Source organism: Euphorbia lathyris, chromosome 2 (genome assembly GCF_963576675.1).
Source record: "Euphorbia lathyris chromosome 2, ddEupLath1.1, whole genome shotgun sequence".
Lineage (NCBI taxonomy): Eukaryota > Viridiplantae > Streptophyta > Magnoliopsida > Malpighiales > Euphorbiaceae > Euphorbia > Euphorbia lathyris.
Genome location: NC_088911.1, coordinates 93,227,475 through 93,235,549, shown reverse-complemented (window position 1 = coordinate 93,235,549; position 8,075 = coordinate 93,227,475). Strand labels below are relative to the sequence as shown.

Sequence of the window (8,075 nt, the reverse complement as noted above, 5' to 3'; positions counted from 1 at the left end):
GTGGCTAGCTAGCTCATCCATGGAACCCAAGTCAAGATGATTTAATGTCTCAACCATTCCACCAATGCACCCATTCGCATTCAACTCCCGAGTTGGACAATCTTCCAAAGTGGTCTCCGTTTTCTTACTAGGAGAACTCTTCAAAGGTGTAAGGACATATCAGATTCCGCCTTTGCATATGGTGTAGGTGTTGCTTCTTCCCACATATGAGGCATCATAATCAAATTGCCATGGCCTACCAAGTAGCACATCACAAGCACCCATCTCCACAACATCACACATAGCTTCATCCCCATAAGCTCTAATAGTGAAAGGAACTTTACACCAATGAGTAACTTGAAGCTTCTCCACCTCGTTGACCCAACCAAGGCGGTAAGGTCTAGGATGTGGCTCGGGAACCACCCAAACTTGCTCATAGCGAACCGACTAATGATATTCACTTGGCTTCCTCCGTCGATCACCATCTCACACTTCTTCCCAAGAACTAAGCATCGAGTTCTAAATAATCGGTGACGTTGGCTAGGCTCCTCTTCACTAGGCATTGGCACCCTAGTCACCAAATACACATTGTGCTCATCGCCATCATCTTCAACTTCATAAATGTCTTCATGTTGGCTCCACTCAACACCTCTCGCCTCATCCTCATCTTGGAACCGATTTTCTTCTTCATCATAAGCATCTTCATTTCGGTCCCACCCAACATTTCCCGACTCATAGTCATCTCGGAACCGATCTTCCTCATCATTATAAGCTTCTTCGCTTCGGTTCCACTCTACATTTCCCAACTCATCATCATGATGGAATCTACCTCCATCATACTCATAGATATCTTCATGGTAGTTCCGTTCAACATCCTCCAACTCATCATCACAATAGAATCTACTTTCATTATCTTCATAAGGAGCCCCGTGTCGATTCCACTCAACACACCGACGCCCATTCTCATCATAGTAGACCCCATCTTCGTCTTGCTCATAAGCGGCCCCATATTGGTTCCACTCAATGCTTCGATGTTCATCCTCCCTATGGTAAACTCTACCATCTTCATCATAATCAAACTCATATGCACTATGACAAAGTTCACTATCCTCACATATCTTATCTTCGAAAGCGTGCTCTCTCTCTTCAACCTCATCCTCGAATTCGCCTTCACAATAATCATGTTCAACATTTCCTTCTAGCTCATTCTCGGATTGGTTCTCCTCTTCATCAATCTCCTCTTCTTCATGGTCATACTCAAATTCATTTCCATCTTCATCCACGATCCGTCTTTTCCCATGACCCTTTGTTTCCTTCCACTTCTCCCTATAGTTCAAGCCGACCAACTCACGCGCCAAGCCGCTTGAATCACAAGACATGCAACCACCCAACATGGTTGAACCACCAATATCTCTCCCATCTCCATAGCCATCAATCTCCACACATAATGGAATTTCATCATTCTCCTCAACCTCAAAATCAATGCCCTCACTTCCTTTAAGCATATCAATGAAGTTATGTTCAAGGGGCATTTTATCAAACACAAAAGGAGCATCCCTTATAACACGGGTTTCCTCAACATCCTCACCTACAAGAACTCCTTCCTCCTCATTCACATATGAATCCACATTCTCATTCACATCATCATTATCAAATAATCAATGAGAATCTAAACCCATTTCAACACTACAAATAACATCACAAACATCCAATCTCTTCCTAGTAATAGGACTATCCACAACTTCAATATGAGAAATTGGAAGTTTAGGATTTACCTCTTCAATGTGTAAAGGAGAAAAGATTGGTGATGGATCTTCAAGAGGAACTTCTAGGGCGGGTTGGGAGTTATTTTGGCATTCTTGCTTGAGGCTCTTCACAGATGTCTTAAGATCCCTCGTGAGTTCGTCTATCACCCGATAATCCTCCTTACAAATCTCATGATACCTCATCACCATGGCTTTGAGGTTTTCCAACCCCTTGTTGAAGGTTTCCAACCCCTTGTTGATGGCTTCTTCAGAGCTTGGAGATAAATTTGGTTGAACCATAGTCGAAAGAAGTCTCCGTTCAAGGAAAACTATCGGCTCTGATACCAACTGATACAGATCGGTTTTATCTGAATTCGTGACGTGTTAGTTTTAATCGTAAACTAACAAAGATGTTCTTCTCTAGCTAAACTAGAAGGAGTGAATCCCAAGTTCATGGACTAAATCCATAGGAATAATAAAATCCCCATTGTTGAAGGTAGAACCTTAACAAAGCTTCTTGAAGAAGAATTATATTTGATTAATAAAAAGTTGAAGATTACAATAGAAAGAGATGAATTTATATCATCTAAAACCCTAGGACAAATTACATAAAAGGATAACCTACATAATTAATGGAAAGAGTAAAGCTAGGGGTAGAATTGGGAGTAAGTATAAAGAGGTGGCAGTCCTGTAAATAAGAAGTGGTCCATAGCATGAAGAACTTGGTGAGGAAGTCTTCTCCAGATGGGGCACGCTCCGCGTGGACCTTGCTACGCCCCGCGTGTTTAAGCTTATGAACATCGAGGCTCTTCGAGGGTGGCTTCACACGTGGCGTCCCTGTAAGCTTATGAACGCGAGGCTCTTCGTCGACGGGCTTCACGCGTGGCGTCCCCGGAAGTACGCCCCGCGTACTTGTCCTCCTGACCAGAACTCACTTCGAAAGCTCGCTCCACGCTCCGCGCCTCGTAGACACGCCCCGCGTAGTTGACCTCCTGGGTAGCATTATTTCCGGACGTCTGATCTGCGCTCCGTGTATGAGGAAGCACGCCCCGCGTGGATGACCTTCGGGACTCTCTTCCCGGATTGGGTTCGGCACGCTCCGCATAGTGATAGACACGCTCCGCGTGTCTTGATGGCTCTCCATAGCCCTTGTTAGCTTTGACACTAAGCTCCCCGTTCTCTTGGCCTCGGGATCGTGGCCAGTGGAAAGATGCCCGCATCATGGTGGACTTTAACAAAATAAGTTCATCAAATGGTAGTAAAAACAAAGTAAGGCTTGTTTTGTCAAAAACAAAGTAAGCATAGCCTAACCCTCCAACTATTATATATTTATAATAGATAGATTTAGCCAAAGTAAATTTAAAAAATTAATTTATTCACATTTAACTTAAAGTTATTTTTTTTTTTAAATTTGCACAAAATGCGCTTACATTAAAGAAGAAAAAAAACTCTTCACCAAATTCGGATGTGATTCGAACCCATGACCTCCCTAGTCATAGGTAAGCTCTCAACCACTAGGCTAAGAGCTTCACAACAAAAACTTAAAGTTATTTATTGAGTAAACACGTTATAATTTGTAAACTTTAATGTGTACGTTTAAAACGTTTCTTATATAATTGCTTATGAATCATAAAATTCATTATTAAAAAGATAAAATTATTAGACAATCACATCTAAAATCAGGTTAGAGTACAGGAAAAATAATTTTTTTTTGCTAATAGGTACTTGCCACCTTAAAGCTAGAAATATTTGTGTGGTGGTAAGCAACAGCAGAAACATGTTCTACATTATTAAACGAAATATTTGACACATGTTATACATTATTAACACTTATAATGGAAGAAGCAGATTGGTAAGAAAAAAGAAATATGGTAAAGAGAGAAAGAAATTATTGTTGTAAACAAACAAAGATAATTATCAAACTACAATTAAAGGAGCTCAAAACCCCCTAATTTGATAATGGGATAAAACCCTAGCCTTTATGGGAGTACATTTGGTTTGATTGATAATAAAAAAACTGGTTTTATTGATAATAAAAAACGATCATTATAATTCATTATGAAATATTTATACCCATTTAAACTCTAGAATTAACATTATATAAAATTTACGAATTAAATGCAACATATTACTTAAGGGGCTTAAAAGTAAGAATTAGAAGTAATGAAATAAGAGAATATAAGAAATGAAAAAAAAATATATAAGAAATGATAAACTAGTAAGAAAATTGGTAAATAAGGGGCTGCCACTTCGGTAATATTAATTTGGGCTCCTGAGATTCCCTTTTTCCATTTGCTCGGCTCCTCGACACTTCTTTGATGCAATCTTAAGTACCCGCTATCCTTTTGGATCCTCCAGAATATCTCGGATGCTCACTTGATAGTAAGAATTGAACGAATTTATATCTTCATCATTTTTCTTTTCTTGAAAAGGTTTAGACTCCTTGTACTTAAAAACTTCATCACAAGAAGTGAGGGTATCGCTCTTAGGTGTCCACACAAGCTTCGTTTAGCCCATGTACTTAAAAACTTCATCACCGAATTTAAGTCCGCTAGGTCCGCCTTCTACCTTCAACAACTTGCCAAAATTCAGCAAAGAGTATCAACTCTTGCAACATGTTCAGGCAGTTGTCTTATTTCTCGAACAACGATTTCCTGCAATTTTTTTTATTTATTCAAGTTCACAATCTGTCCCGACATGTGACCATAGTCCTAAAAAATTGAGGAGATTTTTCGGATATTACAACAAAAGAATGTTATTGACATATAAAAAATGGGTCGGAAAGACCACATCAGGATACATGGTTACAGCCGATAATATTAACATGATGCAAAATAAGTCTCCTGAAAAAATATTTAACAATCTATAAAAGGAGAGGAGAAAAAGGATCACCCCGACGAACTCCACGAAAGCAAGAGAAGTAACCTTTATCCTTTCCATTTATAATAATCGAGAGAAACAGGTCGACCGAATAAATTTAAAATCCAATCCCGAAAACCTAAGAAGAAACCAAAAGCAGCCATAACTTCTAGCAAAATATTCCAATCCATACTATGGAATGTCTTTTTAATATCATGTTTCCACCTAAAGAGACTTTATTAAAAAAAGTTACCTCCTTGATAAGCAGCAGCAATGCAATCTGAAATAACCTTCGATGAAAGGGACGACCACCAACATATCATTGTCCAAAACAAGTCCAGGGATAATGTCGGGGACCATCGAAAAGTCTCTATTAGTTGAGTTGTCAGCAGCAAACATAGAACCATAGGATGTGAGACTCAATCAAATTCTATTATTATTTATTTAGGTAAATGATTTACCTATGTATCTATTCTCGTATTATCAGAAATACAATAAACATTTTAGTCATTTTATAAACAATCCAAAAATTTGTCAAAACTATAACTAACAATTCTTCATATATGTTAAACTATTAAATAATTTTGGTTAACTGATTCTTAGATGTTTTTCTTTAAGGTATGGAAACAAAATTATAATTAATATATTTATCGTAATATGAGAACTAGCTAGTTTAATCAGTAAATAATAAATTATTTTTCTTATTTTTTTTTATACAAAATCATCATAGAAACAATAATAATTTGCGGACAACTTAACAATAATCCTTTCCTTACATTTGTTTTTATTAAGGCACACATATATATATATATTTTTTTTCTCATACATCAATTCATCACACACACACTCTTATACATATATATATTTGAAATAATGCTAAAATAAAGGATCTTTAAGCAGTGAGGCAACATAGTCCTTCAAGATGCGAGAATTAGTAAATCCATCGTCATCTTTATATATTACATCGATTACGCGTGACAGATTCAAAATTCGTTCCAAAAAATCCATTGACACTGCAACTGGCCTTAGACACTCGTGGTTTATGTCTTTCCAAGCATTTGCTATTTCTTTCCTAAACAATTCAATTACCTCTTCCTCCGGAATCTTATATTGTTTCATGTAACATTCAACCCCAGACGAAACATGATCTCTTTTTTGCTCAAACTGCATACATATCCCAACAATATTTTAATTTTGGTATAGCTCAAACAAATAATATTTAATGTCGTTATTAGCAGCTAATATGGGTGTGTAATGCCACATAAAAGCATCATTTAACTCAAAAGCTTACACTTAAAAAGTAAGAGTTCAAGGATATATTTTAAACTACAAGGTTAAAGTGATAGTTAATATAAAGATGAAGATAATGATTTTACCTGATGTGAAACAATATCATCCATGAGTCTGCATACAACTGTTGAAGCTTTAACAATCCTAGGGTCACCAAATATCCATTTAAAGACATCTTCTGTTGCAATTTCTCCCATTCCCACGAAGGAAGTTGTTGCCAGCATTGAATAACAGCTAGTCACTAGCGCAACTTCCATGTATTCCTCCATTGTTGGAGTATACCTTTGCTCTCGCCATTTGGCTTCTGCTAAGTAGTATCGAACTACTTTCTTCATCTGCCGCACATGTTTAATTCAAAGTTCATCAATTCAATTATGAAATTTCTATTATTATATATAAATAGTTTTTAGAACCACAACTTACTGATTCTTTAGCATAATACACACAAAATGGTCTTCCTTCCCTTGTTGTCATCTCGTCAATTTCATTGTAGACGTCATTTAGAATGTGAAATATCATTTTCATATACTCTGGAAGAGTATTAATATCCCCCACATCCCACCTGATCCATAATCATAATGAGAGTTTATCAAACTCGAACTCCAGATCTACTCATCAAACTCGAACTCGAAATTTACCAGAAATAATATACCTTTGAATAGCATCAGTGAGAAGTTGAAGTTCGTCAGTTGTAGCAAAGTTATCATAAGTATCATCCAAAATGGTAGTCACGGCTATTACTTTGGTTAACATTTTCCTTGCAAGACAATGCTGGGGCTCAAAATAAACTCCCATAATCTAGAAGTAGCATTCTACAACTCTGTCTCTTACATACGGAAATTTTGTCGTGACATTCACGTTTTTCCACCACCTGAATTAGGCACAATAAGTAGTTATGCTTAATTACATTTTCTAATTAATGGCTTAGAAAAGAATCATACTGACTTACTCAATAATGGCTTTCAGTTCCTTCTGATGTTGTTCTTGTAACATGTTGAAATCTAATTTGGAAAATTTTAACAAAGTTTTATTGTGTGATTCGTCCCGTTCATAGATAGGAATGAAGCGCCTCGCTTCTAACCTTGGCAGAGATTTGCGGATAGGTCTTGAGTGACATCTTCAGCAACATTAGGACTTAATTTCGGTAATATTAGTTGGAGATTTGTTGTAGTGAAAGATATGGCTTCCTCTAATATATCTTCTCCTTTTATGCTCAGAAAAGCTGCCTCATATAAACTTAACATACCTTCAACATCATCAATCAACGATTTGTTGAACTTTCCTTGGCTATCTATGAAATCATCAAATACATCTGCATCATAATCAGTAGAGATTCGATTATTAGCCAACTGATAGGATCATATATACGTCTAACCATATATGTACTTACCACATGAGACCTTAATGCCTTGCTGCCTAAGTAGTCGAAAACGAAGAGCAACGTTATGTAGATCATCATTATGACCTTTGGGATTAATAGTGCAGAATTTGTTGAGTTGATCTTCAATTTCAGTCTTGAAATGGTAAGAAATGCCGAGGCGTTGAGTAATATCAATCAATTTTAGTTTTTGGGAAGGATCATCTGTGTTCTTCTTTAGCAACCTTCTTATCTCCTGCTTCAGTTCATAATGTTGTTCTTCCACTGAAGAATCATATGTTGTCTGCAAAACCAAATCATAAATAACTACTATATATTGAACCACGAACCAATTGAAATATATATATATAGCTACCTTGAAATCAGAAAGATTGTCAATGAAATTATCCGCCCAGATTTTAGGATGATAAACAGCAAAATCACGTTTGAGAATGAGACAAGAAGCAGTCATATCCGACACTTGTTCTGACATTTTTCTTTTCTCTTCTTTTGGATGATCACCGAAATAATAAAATATTGTAAAAGAGATGGTAGATAAAGCTCAAACACCTACTGATATTTATAGGCCAAATTATCAAGAGAGTTTGGATTAAAGAATGAGAAAATTACAAATCTGGGTCAAATGGGAGGTCCATTTACATATTAAATCCATTTACTAATTCTACTACATATCTAGACTGATTTTGTGTGACTTTCCAAAAATACCCTCAATATTTACGCGGAGCTCGCCCCATCCCGTCTGACTTCGCATATTCACCCATATGCGAAGCCTGCGAAGTTAATGTTTTGATTTACTTAATGAATTTAGTTCGCATATGCGAAGC

The 8,075-nt window shown here is 36.8% G+C and overlaps 1 pseudogene; it reads right to left on the bottom strand.

Moving 5' to 3' along the window:
• Positions 1–5,317: 5,317 nt before the first annotated feature.
• LOC136220702 (alpha-copaene synthase-like) lies at positions 5,318–7,754 on the bottom strand (annotated as a pseudogene).
• Positions 7,755–8,075: the final 321 nt, after the last annotated feature.